Below are 19,134 nucleotides of genomic sequence, written 5' to 3' on the forward strand. Positions count from 1 at the left end.
CCAAATATACTACTTAGCTATGACCATTTTGATAATCTTGGAAACAAATTTTGAAAAAACAGAAATGAAAGGATTCTGGAACAAGTACTTAATACTTACAATTTTAAATGACAAGTTACAAAGTGAGTATTTACAAACCGAATCTGCCTTCCTAGGTGTCAGTTTTAACAGTTAAAAAATATAATAGAAAAAATTCTCACAAAATTAACAAAGACATCAACAATAATCTGGAATAAACTGAAAACTAAAGCCCATGTTCTACATGGAGAAAACTACAGGACTGTACTGAGGAGTAAATTAAGAGGTGTGAATGTAGAGACTTCAACATATTGCATGGAGGAAAGCAGTTTGGTAAAGATGTAAGTTCTCCTAAAGATAATTCAAAACTTACTAAAAAATCCCATGAAAACCCTTATCTGTTTTTTTTTAACTTGAACAAAGTATTTTAGAATTCTTCAGGAATAATAAAGTCATAATACTAGCCAAGAAAATTTGGGATGAAAGAAAAGAATCAAAAAAAATCACACTTTCTGTTATTAAGTAAATATTTACAATATGTAAGATATAGCACTGGAGTAAGAAATTAAAATTGACAGAAATAAACCATGAGCTCAAAAAGAGACTCTAGTGTACATAAGTATATTTTACAGGTGGGATTTCAAATCAAAGAGCAAAGTATGAATTCAATAATTGTCCTGGGACAATCAGAGAATCACCTGGAAAGAAGAAATTCTATTCCTGTCCTAATGACCACAAGAAAAATTACAGATAGTGATATAAATATTAAAATACTAATAACAACAAATGCAACTCTTTGCACATATAAATTCAACTTCTCCTCACTGTAACAATTACTATTATCATCTCCATCTTAGAGATTAAAAAACTTACAGAAGAGATTAATAACATTATAAGAAAGTATTTCTAAGAATACTACCAAAGATAAAACCCAAAAGGAAGACATTTACAAACTTAAGAATATTTGGGGCCAAAACGAAAATAAAAAAAATCTACTGAACAAAATGAAAGGCAAGAAATGACAAGAAAAAGCTCTGTGGTACATGTTGATGAAGACAAGCAGTTAATGTTCATGACATACAAAGAGCTGTCACAAAGCAACAAGAAGCTCCCTCACTTAAATGTTTGCAAAGACAAAAGGGATCATTCATTTTAAAAAGTCAGATGGCTAATGAGTTAAAAATGCTCAATACCTCACTGGTCATCAAATGCAAACTAAAACAATGAAAAAGCACTTTTGCACATCATATTGGCAAATATTTATAAAAGATATTCTAGCTAGTGTCCATCTGTGAGAGAACAAACTGTGAGCGACATTTTGGAGGATGACATGTCAATGAATATGTAAACTCTGAAAAACGTGTGTACACACAGACTCAACTCAACTTCTAGGAATCGTTTCATTTAGAAAAAAAATCAGTTCAAAAGATGTACTCATCAGAGAATTTACACAGCACTGTTTACAATGGTGGGAAGAAAAGGTGAAGTGAAATCATATCCAGTGATAGAGAATTGGTTACATAAGTAATTCTACAGCTTTTCATTCCCCACTGGAGAAGCAATTTCTAGAGTCACTTAAAAGGAGCCTGTGATGAATGTAAATGTCACATCCACGGACTAAATTTCCAGAAGCCTCAACTAAAGGAATACTCATACAAGATAACAGGAATGTTTGTACAAGAAGGATGCCAGTCAAACATCCTTTCTGAAAGTGGAAAATGGAGAAAACTTAAGGGTCCACCATCAAGAAAATGATGCGGTAAATCATGGCGAGATGGGGGCTCTTAGGGTGCCGGCAATTCGGCACGGTCCAGGGCCTTGTCCACATCACTCTCCCACCAAAGTTGTCCTTGCACATGAGACCACACCTGCACATATGGAGACCCCTCCACTCTATCCGAAAGGACCGGGTGAGTCTGGAGTGGGAGGACGTCTATGATATACCCCTGAGTGCATAAAGCAAGCTCCAGAAAACATATAGTATGGCCTTGTTTTTCAATAAAGCATATATACACACACATATACATAGATTCCTCATATACGTGTATGTATGTATATATGTATGTATTTGTGGGTATATTTATATATATGTCATAGGCATAAAAGTCATGAAATATATACACCACATTGTCAACAGATTTTACACTCAGGAAATAAGGGGAAGGGAGGTAGGGGCCTTTCGGTACCACCACAGTTCTCTTTTCAGCATTTCAGTTAAGTGTACTTGAATTTAAAAGTTTATTTAAGTCCGAAGTAAAATGGATGATGGCCCCACAAGACAGAATGCTATACTGGTCATTAAAAATCATGCCAGAGGAGATAGAATATTGTAGAAAAACATGTAATAAGCCGAATGGAAAATGGAGGTCTCCACACAGTAAACAGGCACAGAGCGATCGCTGGTTTTTATGACAGAGGTGACACACACTGACGAAAAGAACAGAAAATAAATGTTAAAGTGTTAATTACAGTCTCTGAGTAGTGGGACAAGGATACACTCTTTTTTCAGAATTATTATATTAAATACACATTATTTTTCATCTGAAAAAAGCATTTTTAGATGTCTAGTACCACGCATTGGAGAAAATACACGAGTAATTACACAAACAAATAACTAGGATACACCGCAGCAGCGTCACACAATGTAGAACGGGTGATCCTGAATAACACCACGCAGTTACATAAGGACCCACAAAGTGAGAGCACCTGCTGTAACAGGGTATGTCTCCCTTCTATTCGTCAGTTGTGTATTCAGGGCTGAGGCAGTTCTGAGCACGGCCAGTGTCAGTGCTGGTGTCTGGATGGATGCCACTGGATGTGAGGGCACCTGCAAGCCGAGAGGAATAACAGAAATCATCCTCTGCTTTTTCTGTCTTGTTTCTTTGTTACTGTAAAAGAGAGGCGTAAATAAGATAAACTAAATCTTCCCTGCTGAAATTTAAGTAATGAAACCGTTTTTAAAGTCTTCACAGCTTATATTTTGCCTATAACTGTCTTTACAACAAAGCATCATATTTATTAAATGTAAATTAACTCAATTAACTCCCTGTTGAAACCTATTAAAGAACATGAAATGCACTACGTGAAAGCACCACACCTGCAGTGACAACCTCAGCTGTCTTGACGGCAGTGCAGTCAGTCCCCACCATCCCGTGGCCCTGAGCTCCAGATGCTGCTGAGAGAGCATGCTGCCGCCTCAGATGGAGAGGAACTGTGAAAGCATTTTCTGAAATCAACAGCACTGACAAAACATAACTGAGAAATCCCAGGCTTCTTGGAGGCTGTCATTTTCTATTTCTGGCCAACACCCCTCAATGAGCAGAACCACCCCATTCCGAGCCATGGGACTCACGTGGGAAGCAGTTTTGAGGAAATTTCCATGTATAGAATGTAACCAACTATACATAGAACTCTGACAAAGGAAAAGATGAAATACTCTGATTTTGGAAGGCACTCAAAATATTCTCCCAAGCCTTAGGAGCTGGAAAGGCTTGGCTTCTCTTCATCCACTTATTTATTTCACATCCAGGGAGAATGTCCCACAAACCCTGTTTCCCTGTGTCTGCTGGGAGCATCAGGCACACTCTTGCTGTCGATCTTATAAGTCACAGCAATCTTATAAGTCTTATATGTCTCACGCCTGCAACCCTCACACAAGCTCACCAACTAGACACAATGTCTGTACTTGGCCCCATTTTCTCACCTGTTTATTTGGTATCTGTTCTTCTGTAAGATGCCTAATATGCTTCTAGGAACAATTCAGAAGAGTGAGTGGGTAGATAAATGAAGAGATGGACAGGTGAGAGATGGGCAGACAAACAGAGAGACTCCAAGAAAAGGGGAAAGAAAATTTTCTATGCAAAACCCTCTTCTAGTCAGGGAAGAAAACCACCACGGAGAAGTGTGGAGAGGCAGGTAGCTTAGGACAGTTTCCTGGATTCCATGTAAAGTCACACCAAGTGATGAGAGGGTAGAACTATACATAATAAAAGAAAAAAAGCATGCATGCTTGAAAAATATATCTACAATATGTACTTTCTAAAGAATAGATTCAAATCAGCAAGGCCCAATAACACCATTTTTGGGTATTTAGAGAAGTGAGAATCCCACATCCAAACAACAAGACATCCCTTTGGCGCAATGAGAGTCTACACGTGGCGGTCATAAAGCTGTCTCCACAAATCCATTCTATCCTGCACTTACGAGGAACGAACAGCTGTGCTCGGGCTGCCCACTTGCGTCGTTTACACACCACAGCACCTCTACGGGGGAGGGATGCCTAGCGAGCCCAGTCTCTGCAGGACAGGAAACAAGTATGGGAGAGGCTAAGCCGACCTACCAGTTCTCCATCACACAGGACTGGTCACTCCAGAGCAGGACTCGATCACATACCCATGTTTGTAACCACAGTACTACCATGCTTTATGTGCTTTTTGTGTGCATAATACATTTGTTTCTGGCATGAAAGGATATTTAATAAATTTTTGGTTGTCTTGTCTATCTCATTAGCTCACAAACAATCTTTATACTGTTGAACTGTACTATTTCAAAAAGAGTACACCGGAAAGAGCAGGGGTCAGAATAAGTGGGGCTGCATTCTTTATCTGGTACCTCATCTCATCCAAGTCCCCAACTAGGGAGAAGGAGCAAATGTTTTCATCTTTTAAAGAGAGGGATCCAGTGATGTTGACTTACTCAACTCCAAAACCAAGGCTGGGGAATGGGCACAGGCAGCAACCAGAGCAGTATCACCTGTAGGAAGGAGAAAGTGCTCACGGGAGGGCTCAGGTGTCAGCCTGATTTAATTTCAATCGATAAAAAATACCACAGTCTGAAAATTCTACCATGCAATGGATTTGCTCTTTCTTGACATCTAGCAATTTTCCACAGCCCACATGTAACATTATCATGTACCAGTGAAAGGAAGAGTGTACAGACAGGGAAAATCAATGCCACAGGCAGGCTGAAAACCAGACTGGATGAAAGGAAGAGAAAGGACATAGTTAAGAAGAGGGAAAAGGCTGGGAAAAAGACATCATTAGAAGGACTCTCAAGCATCATCCAACAATCATATAATCATTCATTCAAGAGAGGGTTACTGAGGTCTTATTTTATGCAAGATTTTACACAGGGCAAAGAAAGAGCACAGCGTACATGGTGGCAGCAATTGGCGGGGATCAAATACACTTTTGATCCCGGTAATTTGCACACTTTTACTCAGTATAAAGGCAAAGAAAAAAAGTAAAATAATACTCTGTAAACACAATGCATTGTTGAAAAAAATTAGAGAATTCCTAAATACCTGGACAGACACACAACGCACATTCCTGGATCAGAAGACAGCGCTCTTGGAGTGGTAGTGCTCCCCAGAGCGATACATACATACAACGTGGTTTCGATTACAATCCCAGCAGGCTCCTCTGCAAAAACTGACTAGCTGCTACTACAATTCATATGGGAATTCGAGGGTCTCAGTAACCAAAACGTACTTGAAAAAGAAGAACAACATGAGAGGACTTGTAATTCTCAATTTCGAACCTTACAACTGTATCTCCAAGTGATATTAGAGACCATTTTTAAGTTATTATTGAGTTTATCCTTATTTTCCAAATTGTCTAAAATGAATATATCTTTTACAATAAGAAAAATAAAAAGTAAGGTATCTTTTAAAACATGCACACCGATTCATTCTTTGGGGAAAAATATATTTTAACTATAAAGAAGTAAACAAATATCTAGTGAAAAAGGACTACTTAAAAACAAGAGTGCATTTACATTTTTCATAAATTGAAATCTGAAAAGCACAAACACATCAAGATTCTAGGGAGACCGATGCAACGTATTAATATTTATTTCCAAAATACTAATTTAACAATGAAAACTCAAGAAAGGTAAAATCGTGGTTGACAGCCAACTGCAAACACATGGAGAGCAAAGGCCTAGAAATAACAGTTCCTTTAACTCTGCTACTATCTCAGTAGGGGAGGAAATTCCTCACTGAGAGGACAGTGGATTCCCATGCATAAGACAGGATACGCAGTACAAACTGCACTAGAATCAGGGGATATTTTCTTAGAAGAACTCTAAGGCTACAACATTGCTGAAAATCTATAAAACTTGGACAGACAGATTACAACACAGTCATATATATTATACAGAAACATATGAATTCTGCTCCCATGTTGCATAGATATACAAATATATTGGTTCATTTATGGGCACTGATTACTTTATCCCAGGTAGAATATTTCAACTAGAACAAATAATCAATAATACACACCTCTTGTCAAATCTAGTTGATAAGTTACTCTGCTATGTAACCATAATGTGTCTAAGATAGTTCTAAAATTAGTGAAAAAGATCTTTTTATGGTTCCCTGAACTCTTCTCAAAATTCCAAGCTAAATTTTAAAATAGATCAGAGCAGTATTTCTATATGATCTTTTCCCTCGTTAAATGAACAACACAGTCTGTTGTCAAAATTCTGTCCTTACAATGATTCACGAGCACCGTATCCTAACAAAACTGCTGGACAGCAAGGCACTATCCAGACAATGTGACCAAACCAATGAAACACAAGGAAGAAAGTGACCCTATTTTGGAGGGCTTATATATGTGTCAACACAGGGGGTTTTATTTGATTGGTTTGATTGGGTAGCAAAATAAAATCACTCAAGTACTTTCTTCTTTGAGCATTCTGTAAGTAATGACTCTGTTTTTAGTGTCATGAGCAGGAAAGAGTTAGGCATGACTTGATTAGGTCAACTAGCAACAATCATCACTGGAGAGTGAGTAATAAAGAAGTTAACTGATAGCAATGCTTCTGCCTACATGAGACCTAAAATAAACCTACACTGACCTCTGCAAAGAAAATGAGGAGATGAGGTCCCCAATGAGAAAACAAACTAACAAGAAATCAAAAACGGAAAGACTTTTTCATTAACGATTCCAGGAAGGAAAGGAGCATGTTGGTGAAAAGCACAGATGTTGGGGACAAACATGAGGGTCTGAATTCCCACAACACTGGGTAGCTGTGACACTGATATGTCAGTGAAATTTTCTGCATCTCCGTCTCCTGTCAATAGACTGGGGACAACAACAGCACCCGTCTCCTAGAACGGTCCTAAATTAAGTTATTTTATATATAAAAGTTTAAATAAGATACCTCAGATTTTAAATATTACCCCAAAAGAACAAGGAGCCAAGAAAACAGGGATAAATTAGAGTTCATCAAAATTTTAAACTTTGCTTCAAAGGACACCATCCAGAAAGTGAAAAAACAACAGACAGGAGAAAATTTTTTCAAATCATTTATCTGATTAGGAATTTGCATCTCAAAAAAACAAAACAAAACAAAACAAAACAAACAAACAAACAAAAAAAACTCCTACAACAATACAAAGGCAACTCAATTAAAAATTGAATAATGGATCTGAAAAAGTATTTTTCAAGGAAAATATACAAATGGCCAATAAGCACAAAGAAACGATGTTCAATATCATTAGCTGTAATTGAAATCAAGTCAAAACCAGTAGGAGAAACTGCTTCACACTCACTACAATAGGATATACTCAAAAAGAGATTAACAAAGAGTAATGAGGTCACAGAGGAAGCGGAGATCCCAGCCCTTGCTGGTGAGGACTTAACACAGTGAGGCCACTTTGGAAAACTGCTTGGCAGGTCCTCAGAGAGTTAAACATTTGGTTTATGAATGGCCCAGCCTTTCTGCTCTCTGGGCACACACTTAAGGGAACTGAAAACAAGTGTCCACATAAAAATTCCTACAGGAATGTTCACGGCGCCATTATTCACCACAGACAAAAAGCAGAAACAAACAATATGTCTATCACCTGATGAATGGGTAAACAGTGGGGCCCAGTCATACAGTGGAATATTATTCAGCAATTGCAAAGCATAAAGTATTGACCCAGGCCACAACTTTGACAAACATTGAAAAAGTTACTCAGTGTGAAAGAAGTCAGTCATAATAGACGGTTTCATTTACATGAAATGACTCGATTTATATGAAAATGTCCAGCACAGGCAAATCCTCATAGAGAGAAGAGTGGCTCCTTGGGGCTATGGGAGGTTGGTGAAGATGTGAATAACTGCTTATGTATACGGGGCTTCCTGTTGGGGGATGAAAATGTTCTAAGATTGACTGGAATGCACAATTATGGGCATAGAGTAAAAAGTGCTTTACATTTTAATGGGTGAATTGTATTAAATCTGTAAAGAACAAAAGTACCTCGGGCCAGTACCTTCCCATAGTAAATGCAGATTGCTAACTTTTATTACAGGAAGAAAAAACTGCCCTCAGCATGAAAGCAGGAGATCTTCAAATGTGGGTAAACTGAAATTGGACAAGAGCATTTCACTTGAAACACTTGCTGAGTGTACACGAAATATTCAGAAATAGGAAAATCAGTTTGACATCACGAAGAAGCTTTCTGCTTCAAATGAAGATCAAGGATTCGGCAAGACCAGCTGCTAAAAATGACCAGAGAAGAAACCTGGTTCTTAAAACAAGCACCAGAGCCAACAAGGAAATGGTGGTGAGGAAAGCAGGCGGCCGAAAATCTGGAACAGTTAGCTACAAATAATTTCTCCACTGAAAATTCAAATATAAAATGAAAGTGATGCAATGCTGTATTGACCTCACGTGAATGGGCTTCCTCCAGTGCACGACAGTTCTGTAACCCCGAATGAGAGACTCAGGATAATAAGCATGGTTCCTGGGAGCCCCAAGTGACTGCCCACTAGCACTCCGACCACATCACATCTGCCAGGGTTCAACTGCAGAGAAGAGACCAACTTCTGAAAGGCACAGGAAATGTTGACCAGGGAAGATAAGGCTGCAGTCAGTCCTGGGACAGAGGCCCTGTGAGCAGAGTCCAGAAGGCTGCAGGTGAACTGGATTTGCCCTGGGGAAGGAAGGGACAAGAAGGAAGCAGATCTCAATACTCTACTCGCTCTCCCTCGGGTAGGAGAGTTAAACCTGCATCCTTCTCACCTGGAACTGTGGGTTCTGGCTGGCAGAAATCTTACAGACACGGAATGATTATTCAAGACTGTGGAAAAAGTCCAGCAATAGGGAGTAGGGAGCCAACTCCACGAGCCTCTCAAATGCTCCCATATTTATTGTGTATAATCAAAGGAAATAGTCATTAACAGTTATGTGATAGTAAGCAGGAACTTGGGGAAAGTAGATGAGACAGAGATTATAGAATCCAACATGAGTACAAAGTCTTAGTGTATCCTTAGGTAAGTCATGGGGTGAGGGGAACAAAATACATTCTTTAGATATGTGAATTACAAAGCAGACCACCAGACCAGCCAGGTCCTTGTTTTGGGGATAACAGGCTATCTAACAGCACACAAGCCCAGCTTTTATAGCTGAGGTCCTGGGTCCTTGCTTTGCAATGAGCAGAGTGCTATCTTAAACCTCAACTACGCAAGCAAAGCATTGTCTCTGCTTTTTAAGGCAAGGAGACATGAGTGAGGATGCACAGGCGCTTGCTTGCAAAGCAGTTACTAAGCATAATTTTTCTTCTTAAAGTTGACAGGCGGCCTGGGTCTGCTACAAATTGTTAACCCAATCATGGGCTCCCACATGTAACCATTATGGAGAATACCCTGGGATGACAAATCCTGGTTTTGGGTATTTTCCTGCCAGCTTCAGCCACTATAGAAGGGTCTATGCACATCCCTGAATAACGATCCCACAGAACCACCCACACTCATAACTCCTGGTGCTTGAAACTTAATTTTAGCTCTACACAACTTAACTTAGAAAAGTTTCAGAGATAAAAGATATTATATACTTTTATAGCTCATCATAGGACAGATTTTTCTGATTGCTCTAAGCTGCTTCTACTTGGTAAAGCACCTAACTCTGCAGGTGAATTCAATACTTTCCATTGGGCATAATTAGCCAGTTTGAGCTCGGTAACTTCAATTGGTCAATTACCGATACACTTAATTGATTTTATTTTTCATCAATTTCAGCCGGGAGGAGAGGGAGTGTCACTCTGATCCTCAGCCCACCCTCAACTCTTTTCTCATCAGCAACTCAGGCCTCCTGAAAACATAAAAAAGCATTTGTTTCCCTTCTTCTACACATTCCACAAACCCAACAGGAAACATCAGCCTGAAGAAAGAATTCAACACAAATTTTAAAACAAAAATCTATAAACCTGAAGTATCTCCATCTCCGAATCATGATACACAATGACATGAGAGTAAGTGTGTCAGGCACAAAGCATGCGTCAACCTAACCATCTGATTTATATTCTTCAAAGGAAAGGTTTTCGTATTTTTTATCACTCTTTGTCATTGTTTCTGATTAACCCAAAAAAATAATTTATGAAATTATTTAGCACTGCAATAACAGATTTTTGTTGTATCAATTACAGAAGGCATTCAGAGGGGATAGGAAATCCCACCTCTGTAAAAAATTGAAAATATCTTCCCCTGTTAAGAACATGTATACAAAATGCAACAGGGAATTAAAATTCTTGAGGAGAGGACCAAAAGCCACAGAAACAAAGCAAAGTAATACTATGAGTGAATTCAAAATTCACTGGACAAACATGGTCAATGCATTCAATGAATTTTAAAAGCACACTGCAAGCCATTCACTTAATGATTTGCAGGCTAGAGGAAGAATTTCCCTCTTTAACACACAGCAGAAATCAATAGGGTACCCCACCAAACAACGACCAAAGAACAATCACGTTTTTAACAGTTCTGATAAATCAGCATGTTCTAAAGATGAAAATCCAGAAATTTTAAACATTCATTCACACCACAATGAAACAAGCACTTAAAAAACCCAAAAAACCCCAAAGATACTAAGCACATAGATCATGTACATAGATCAATGAGAATTTCTTTTGCCGCTGGAAGAAAGAACAAGCTATAGCCTTTTCCTTGAAAAATAAAACTACTTTTAAAGATAAATGTTAAAACACATTTCATCATTCATGATGCCTTGAAAAATCTGAGGCACTTGTATCTGATTAGAAAAGCAATTCTGAGTAATAGTATGTTAGAATTCAGTGCCGGTTTGCTTTAGAAGAGAAGAGAAAAGAAAAGCTACTGTTTCTCATGTCCTGCACAGAGTGTGAAGTGCCTCCTGGCCCCTTTCGCCTCCCGTTTTCTAAGCTCATGCTCCCCAACACTTCTGAAACAAGTATGAGTACCTCTAATTCCCACCAATATGCCAAATGAAAAAAGAAAATCAATTTATTTGTGTAAATATATGCCTATACCTTGAACTGGAGGAGAAAGGTATCAGAAGTCCATATGGAACTTATTTCTAACTTCCTGAAATCACACACACACAAACGTTCACACAATCCCAGACACATACCCCCTGGATTACTGGGCACTTCACAAGTTTAGGAATTCCAACTTCTAGAAGATAACTTTGTAATTAGTTTAAAATACAAAACTGTCAGATTTTGAAAGCCTTGATCATCTGCTAAACCATCCAAATATCAAAGAGACTCAATTAGCCTTCTCTGTAGAATGTAATTTCTCATGATGGCAAAATAGACCCTAGGAAGTACTGGATCCAAGTCTCGTGTTTATCACTTGCTATGATCGTTTTTAAGCACATTAACAGATTCAGAAATGTATGTCCCAACAGCATTTATTCTTATTTAAATAGTATACGTGTTCAATTGCCTATACAGGCTACGTCCCATGATGGTGTTTAAGAGCTATTTTGTGTATTGCAATATGTATTTTTAAGTGCAGACAAGGAGAGTGGGTATTACTCAGTTGTACAGCACCTGCTTAGCATGCACAATGTCCTGGCTTCAGTCCCCAGTACATCCAAAAAAATAAGGGTATATGTAAAAATAAGAATAAAGTTATAAAAAAATACAGACTAAAAACCACTGCAATCTAGGAGCCACAATTGGAATAAAAAAACAAGTGTTTCTATCAAATATTGACTATATGTCAATCACAGAGACAACCACAAAACACACCTGACAACCATCACGTGTGATTCTCAGCAATCCTATTAAGTAGACACGAATGAGAAACCCGGCACTGCGGATGAGGAGATGGAGCTCGGAGGAGCCGGGGACACTGACCGTCCTTCTCCCCGTGACAACACTTCTGGCCAGGGCAACACTGACGGAGCTGCACTGAGGGGACACCCAGCTGCATGGAACCTTGGGGCACTGGGGAGTCCCAGAAAACACAAAAATTGTTCAGTGAAAAACCAGCTCAAATATAATACACTGTGCCACATCCTTTAAACAGGGAACATGACTGACACCTTTTTGATGCCTCCGTGTCCTTTCTGCCATCATCAATATTTGCCCTCTCAGCGCGACCTTTGATGAACTGGACCCCATATGAAGTGCACTCAGATGGAAGATCATTTGAAGCTGTTTTATGAATTTTGTAGGACTCTGTCTATGCCTCACACAGTCAGTCATCCATGAATTCTCCCCGGTGTGGATATACCACCTGAAATCACTCCTTTCTGCTTTTTAAAGTCCCTTCTTCTACTCCAGACTTTTCAACAGCAAAGCAGCAGCTCAACCACAGACAGTGGACAGCTTCTCACCAAATGGACTTGAACAGCCCATCGGACTACCTGGAAGCCCTTTTTTCTATTAAACACACTTCCAAGTACTTCATCATTTTCTGATTGGTGGACTTGGCCTCTGACTGGCCTACTCTGAGAGCTTCCAGCCTCACATCCAGGGATGGGATAGGACCCTGATATTGGGGTAAAAAAGTGTGGAAGGCGGACATCATCCAGTCAGGTCTGCACGGGTAGAAGTGCCACAACGTGCTCAAAAATTATGCAGTCAGCACCCCAGGGCTCCCATGGACTGATTTCACATTAACCAAACGCATGAGACACTGATGCAAGAAAACCAGAAACTTAACTTATTAATGTAACAGAAGACGTGAAACTATGAACCAGACTGCAATATCAGAGTTCAACCATGAGTACATTTTCTCCTCAACAGTCCAATCATGGCCAGGCAGTCACATGGCAAGCATGGACAGAAGTAGAGCAGGAAGGGTTTCTAGATTAACTCAATGGACTAAATTTCTGTTATACGAACAGATCTACTGCCTGGAAAACAACGCTAATCACGGTGCACTCTTCGTGGACAGTGGCCGAGACACGACTGTGAGCACCTGTGTGACTCTCCTTTCCCTGTCCTTTCTGGGCTAACGGACGCACAGACATACAGAGATCAAGGCATGCAGATACATCTAAACTCCCAAAGCCCGTCTCTGTGAGCCTCAAAACCAGACAGCCAGGGTTTAAATACCAGCTCTGCCACTTACTATTTCTGTGACCTTGGCCAACTTAACTTCTGTGTGCCTCAATTTCCACACTGTAATGCTGGGGTAAAAATCAAACTTTTCTTACTCGCTTGTTGAGAAGATTGAAGGATACATTTCTTTAAAACGCTCAGAAAACAATGTAGCACATCTTTGGTGTTCAAAAAATGTCAACTTAATATTACAGTGGTTTACAAGTCTCCCTTCTAATCATCTTCTGTGTTTCCTGGCTAGTCTAAGTCCCAAAGAAAATCCTTATTTCTCCTTTTATAAACTCTTGGGGTGCACACTTCTGTTCCATCCCACCACCTGTTTAAACTGAAGGAGGGGATGCCTCCTCCCAACTCCTCTGGGCCATGGAGAGTGCTTCTCCCTTCACACCCCTGACCCCTTGCCCACAGCTAGCCCTCCTCACAATAACAGAGTGAGGTGTGATTCCAGGGAGACAAGCAGGGCATGTGAAACCCTTCTTTCCCTCCAGGGTTGGCCACCCTTGGGAAGCACCCGGGATGCTCAGCTCCATGGCAGGACATCCCTGTGCATGATGGGGCAGATTCTCTCAAGGGAAGGCTCGCTGTGTCACAGAGATACCTGGGACAGGGTAAGTCTCTACTTCTGGTACACAGTATCACGATACTCATTTACCCACATCCCTGAAGTTCATGGAGAACGTGGCTTCATCAGTAACAAAGAGGACATTTAACACCTGCCTAATCTTTTGTGTCATCTCTCAGTTGGCTTCTGGAGATAACATTTGTATAATATTGGATCCCCTTAAGCCCCAACATATATGAAGTAACAAAAAATTCTGTGGCTTAACATTGTTTCAGGGCCATTGTGTAACAGTTCTGACTCTGCTGATGCTAAGTTATGGGTATAGGAACTATGGAACCTCCTCAAATATCTTTCATCATAAAACCAGCTTTTCTTATTTTCCTGTTTCTTAGTAGTTGCCAAAGACCGTCAAATGATGGCTTCACACAAAACAGAAGCTAAAGTTTATAAGCCTTCTTGACATACCCACTGTGGTAAACACTTTACATAACTTCTAATTCTCACAATTCTACAAAGCTGATATGAGCGTCCCCATCTCACAGACGAGGGAAATCTCAGAACGAACTGACTTAGGCTCACGTGGCTCAGTGGCAGCACGTGCACGCAAACCCAAGTCAAAACACTACACTCCTTTGTATATGTACCAAATCATCTCCCACCAATTAACACACATCGGCGGGGTCAATTCTCAGGGAACTCAACACACTTTTTAGCTTTAAGTTGCTCCAGAGGCCGCTTCTTGCTCTTTTATAAAATCCCGGCCCAGTGATTTCTAACACTGGAAGAAAAGACCGATTTTGCCATTGTTGGCACAGCAAGTCTGAAAAGTTCACAGCTAGATGACAGAATAAAACTAAGATATAAGCAGAATAATTTTTCCAGGTAGACAGACACAATGGACATTGTGGTATTCTGAAGCATTAAGCAAAGAAATCAAAATAAAATAACGTTGTTTAAGCCTTCTTTTACAAACAGGAAAATTAAGACTGTAAGAAGGTGCAACAGCGCCACCTATGGCTAAAAAGACCTTCCAGGTTGCCGGGAAACATGCAACACAAAAATTGCCTGTAGGATGAGAAACGAGAATCAGGGAACTAAAAGCTTGTATACCACATAATGCACTTTGCTTCAGGGGAAGGGAGGGGTATTCAGTATTTAATCTGATATTGCTAATAGTCCTGAATATAAACAAAAGGCACAGGCACATGGAAACTCATCTTAGAAGAGGGAAAAATACAGTCCAGCCACTTCATTTTACAGGAGGGGAGACTGAGACCTGGGATATGTCCTCCTGTTAATCCGGAGCAAAGCTCCCCTAGGCCTCATGTCTTGAACTGTAGCAAAAACCAACAGATCTGTACTAGGCCTATATTCATAAAAGTCACGTCTGTATTTATCCAAAAGCAGATAATCTAAGTATCTTGCAGAATACTTCTCAAAGAGCCAGAAATCATACAAGTTGGTTGAAATACAAAAACATTTATTTACATAGTGAAACAGCATGAGCTTTATTCTCTCTATTAAAAAGTGACACGTCAAATCAATGTTTTTATATTTTAAACCTGTTAAGATTGGAGGAAAAAAATCAAAATTTTCTTTAATTACAAAAGTGAGAAGCTTACTCCCTGAAAATGATCAATGTGGATTTTTCTAAATTTAATGGATCTGTTCAGAATCAGACGAATTTAAATGTCTGAGGGGATGGTTACACTGCAACATGAATTCTGAGTTGTAACAATACATATTCTGAGTAAATAATCTTCAAGGTCGTCTGCTTAAGGCAATTTAACTAATCCCTGTCTCATTAGAATGATACAGATTTCATTAAAACTTCATACTGCACACAAAAAAAGAATCCTTGTTACTTTAAACCATATTCATATATATCATATATAAACATATTGAATATGCATCAGAAATAAGCCACCTTCTTTAGTATTCAGAGTTGATCCTTCTAAACTATCTGGCATTGTGACAGCATATTTGTATTAAGAACATCTTGGGTGTTTTGTATACAAGGCGTCTAACTCTCACAGTCAGACAACTTAAACCATATTACACAAATGAGGAAATGTACATAAGTCATGAAAACAAATTACATATTCATCATCAGGAAAGAAAAGAGTAAAGATTTTAGTTACAATATTCACTGACAATCTTTTCTTCATTACTAAGACTACATAAAACCAATTCAGTCTTTGTAAGTATTTCTGTCAATAAGGGCCACTAGAGAAAAACATGTAACATCATAAGGAATGGTTGGACTTTCAAAGCCCACTTCTCTTTTGCACTATAATTACTTTTAATGTTTTGTTTTAATGCTTACAGAGCACTAAAATAAAAAAATACTAAATTTTAAAGTCATTACCTGAGAATAAAATATTTGTGAAAATGTACAATTTTAATTTATGCCACTCTGTCTCACTTTCTCACTGGTGTCTCTCCTTTCAAGGCCTCATCAGGCTGAGATCACTAAAATCGGCCACTTATGGACTTAGAGGTTTTCGGGAAACCACTCAACGGGAGGCTGATTAAAGGAGCAATTAAAAATGCATCCTGTGCAGCCAGGGTTCCAGCACAGAGGTAGCTACCACCAGCTGCATGTGATTTGGGACAAACTGCTCAATCTGAAAATCCCTCAGCTGCAAAAAAGGAGACACTGATACCTACCCTCAAACACCTGCTATGAAGTAAAACATGAGGAAAGCATTTTAGACTTAGGTAGGTGTCCACTCACAGCGCTTTCGCTCATTATGATGATGAGGATATCTGTTAATTAATTGAGCTAGACCAAAAAGGAGAAATCACCATAAAGGAGAAACAATTTAAGTCAATGAGCATTTACTTTTGGATGGATTGCAGAATATTCCATTGATGTTTTCAATAAACCAAGTTTTGTCCATTCATTATAGATTTACAGGTTCATAAACAAGTCTCCAGAAAAAGAATTAGAGGCCTCTAACCTCTGAATATTAAGAAAGTAAAGTTTAAAAAAAACAGGGGGGAGATTACACCTCATTTGGGAGAGTATGTGCTTAGCATGCATGAGGCCCTCAGTTCAGTCCCCAGTAACTACACTTAAAAATTTTTTTTAAGAAATGGAGAATTAAAGCAAAATGATGGAGGAATACAGAATTTTTTTAGGGACTCAACTCCGATTTAAAATGAGGAAAAAAACATCCATTTCTCAGAGGAATTCTTGAGAACTCTGTAAAATGTGTATGAGATGTCTAGTCTTTTAACATTATTCAAGAATTCATATTACCAAGTCTTAAAACTACCTGATAACCCACAGTGGTGATAGTGATCGTAACAGCTGCCAACACGGATCGAGTTCTGGCTAGGACTGCTCTGTTCTGACATCTCTGCCCCTGAGGCCTCACCAGGCTGAGAGCACTAAATTCGGTCATTCATGAGCATCACGTGTAAGTCCTACATTTGTGCTTCTCACTCCCCCCTCCCCAGCCCCTCTGAGGGAAGCATTGTTATCATGCTCTCCACCCGCAAATAAGGCCACTGAGGCACTGAGACTAAATCTTTTCCAGGTCACATTGGCATTAAAGGACGTCTGTATTTCTGCCGTTTTGCTTTTGACAAAGGAATCTGAGATATCAATTCAAGAGAGACTGTTAAATAATCAAGTCTGTCTGGTCTTCACCTCAAAGACCAGATACTATAAATTCCTGATGTAGGATGAGTCTGCCGCCACAAACTGACTCAGCTTGAAATTAATATCTAAGGTGAAGCAGCGGATACATGTAAATATTCACGAGTGTCAACTCTGCTCACGGGTCTGGGCCCTTCACTGCCTGAACGGGTGTGAAATCCCCACCTGTGTCTGGGAGGGAAGCACGGCTCTTCCAGGTCTCACCCAGGCTTCATAGGCAATTTCCCCCCACAGACTGTCCTCAACGATTAAAAAGCTCTCAAGAATTTTACGCCATGCAAAACTGAAAGACATTTCTGCAGATGGAGCAATTTCTCAGGCTTAAACCTTTTTTGCCTACACTTAGCAAAAGGGAAAATAGAAACATGACTCTGCAAAGTCTCTGAGCCTCACCACTCACAGGATTAGAAAGGCCACAGCAGAAGATGAATCTTCACATTGCAGGATGAGGCCTAAATAAAGCAGCCCCAACAACAGGCACTCCCAGAGACAGTGCTAAGCAGTCTTCTGCACACTCACGGCTGTGCAGCCCTCACCACCATCTATCTCCAGAACACTCCATCATCCCAAAAGAAACCCCCTGTCCACTAGTAGTCACACCCCATCCCCCCTCCACCCAGCCATTTGCAACCATCACCTGCTCTCTGCCTCTGCATGTGCCTATTCTGGGCATTTCAGATCACTGAAATCAACAATAAGTGGCCATTTGTGTCTGGTTCCTTTCACTTAACATGCTGTTATCAAGGCTCGTCCATTTTGAAGTGGTATCAGCATCTCTCTCTGTTGTTTTTTGAAAACGTTAAAGTTTATTAGAAGGTGGTCAGTACTATCAAAAAGAGTAGAGTGGAGCATAAGGTATTGGGTTTCAAAGGGAAAAGTGCAGGTTAAGCTGTCAGGGTGGACTTCCCAGAACAGGTGGACTTTTTCATCTTCCCCTTTATTTTTTTTTTATTCACTCTTACGTCTGAATAATGTTCCACTACAGGGAGATACTACATTCTGTTCATCCATTCAGCAGCTATGTATGGACGAGGTCCAGAAGAATGAGTGTAAGAGGTGACTAGCAGGGATGGCATTAAACAAAGGGCAAGATGTGCTTTAAAAAAAAAAAGCCACCAAACAGAGGCGCAAGGAAATTCAGTGAGTTTCTGAGTAAAATGCATGCTTGCTTCAGCAGGATTACCGTGCAGGGCTGAGGCGGATATTGGCAGGAATCACGGGGAGGGATTCACCTGAGAAGATTCTCCACTGCAAGCAGCTCAGACAATTCTCATCCCTCATCCTTTATTGTTAGAGCCATGTTTCTTGGTTTCTCTTATTTCAAGTAATGGCACTTTAACTACACATCTGATCATCTGCATCAGACCACCTTACCTCCAAGCCACAGAAAATCATTCACTGACCTGAGCATCTCCAGGACATAACGGTGATGGATTAGGGAGTCCTGCAGCTTCCCAGCCTGCATGCACAAACTCCACATGTGCCCTGGTGATGTTGGGAAAATTAAATGCATGGAAATATCTCACTGCTGGTACATGACATCTGCCCTCAAATTGCCCCAAAATCATG

The 19,134-nt window shown here is 39.8% G+C and overlaps 1 long non-coding RNA gene across 1 annotated transcript in view; it reads right to left on the reverse strand.

Annotated features, from left to right (window-relative positions):
• Positions 1-298: 298 nt before the first annotated feature.
• LOC141574787 (uncharacterized) overlaps positions 299-19,134 on the reverse strand; it is a 34,336-nt gene continuing 15,500 nt past the window's right edge. Inside the window, exon 3 of the long non-coding RNA XR_012501934.1 lies at positions 299-2,845. This is a non-coding gene — a long non-coding RNA (uncharacterized LOC141574787). The remainder of the gene's footprint in view (positions 2,846-19,134) is intronic.

This window comes from Camelus bactrianus, chromosome 23, assembly GCF_048773025.1.
Source record: "Camelus bactrianus isolate YW-2024 breed Bactrian camel chromosome 23, ASM4877302v1, whole genome shotgun sequence".
Lineage (NCBI taxonomy): Eukaryota > Metazoa > Chordata > Mammalia > Artiodactyla > Camelidae > Camelus > Camelus bactrianus.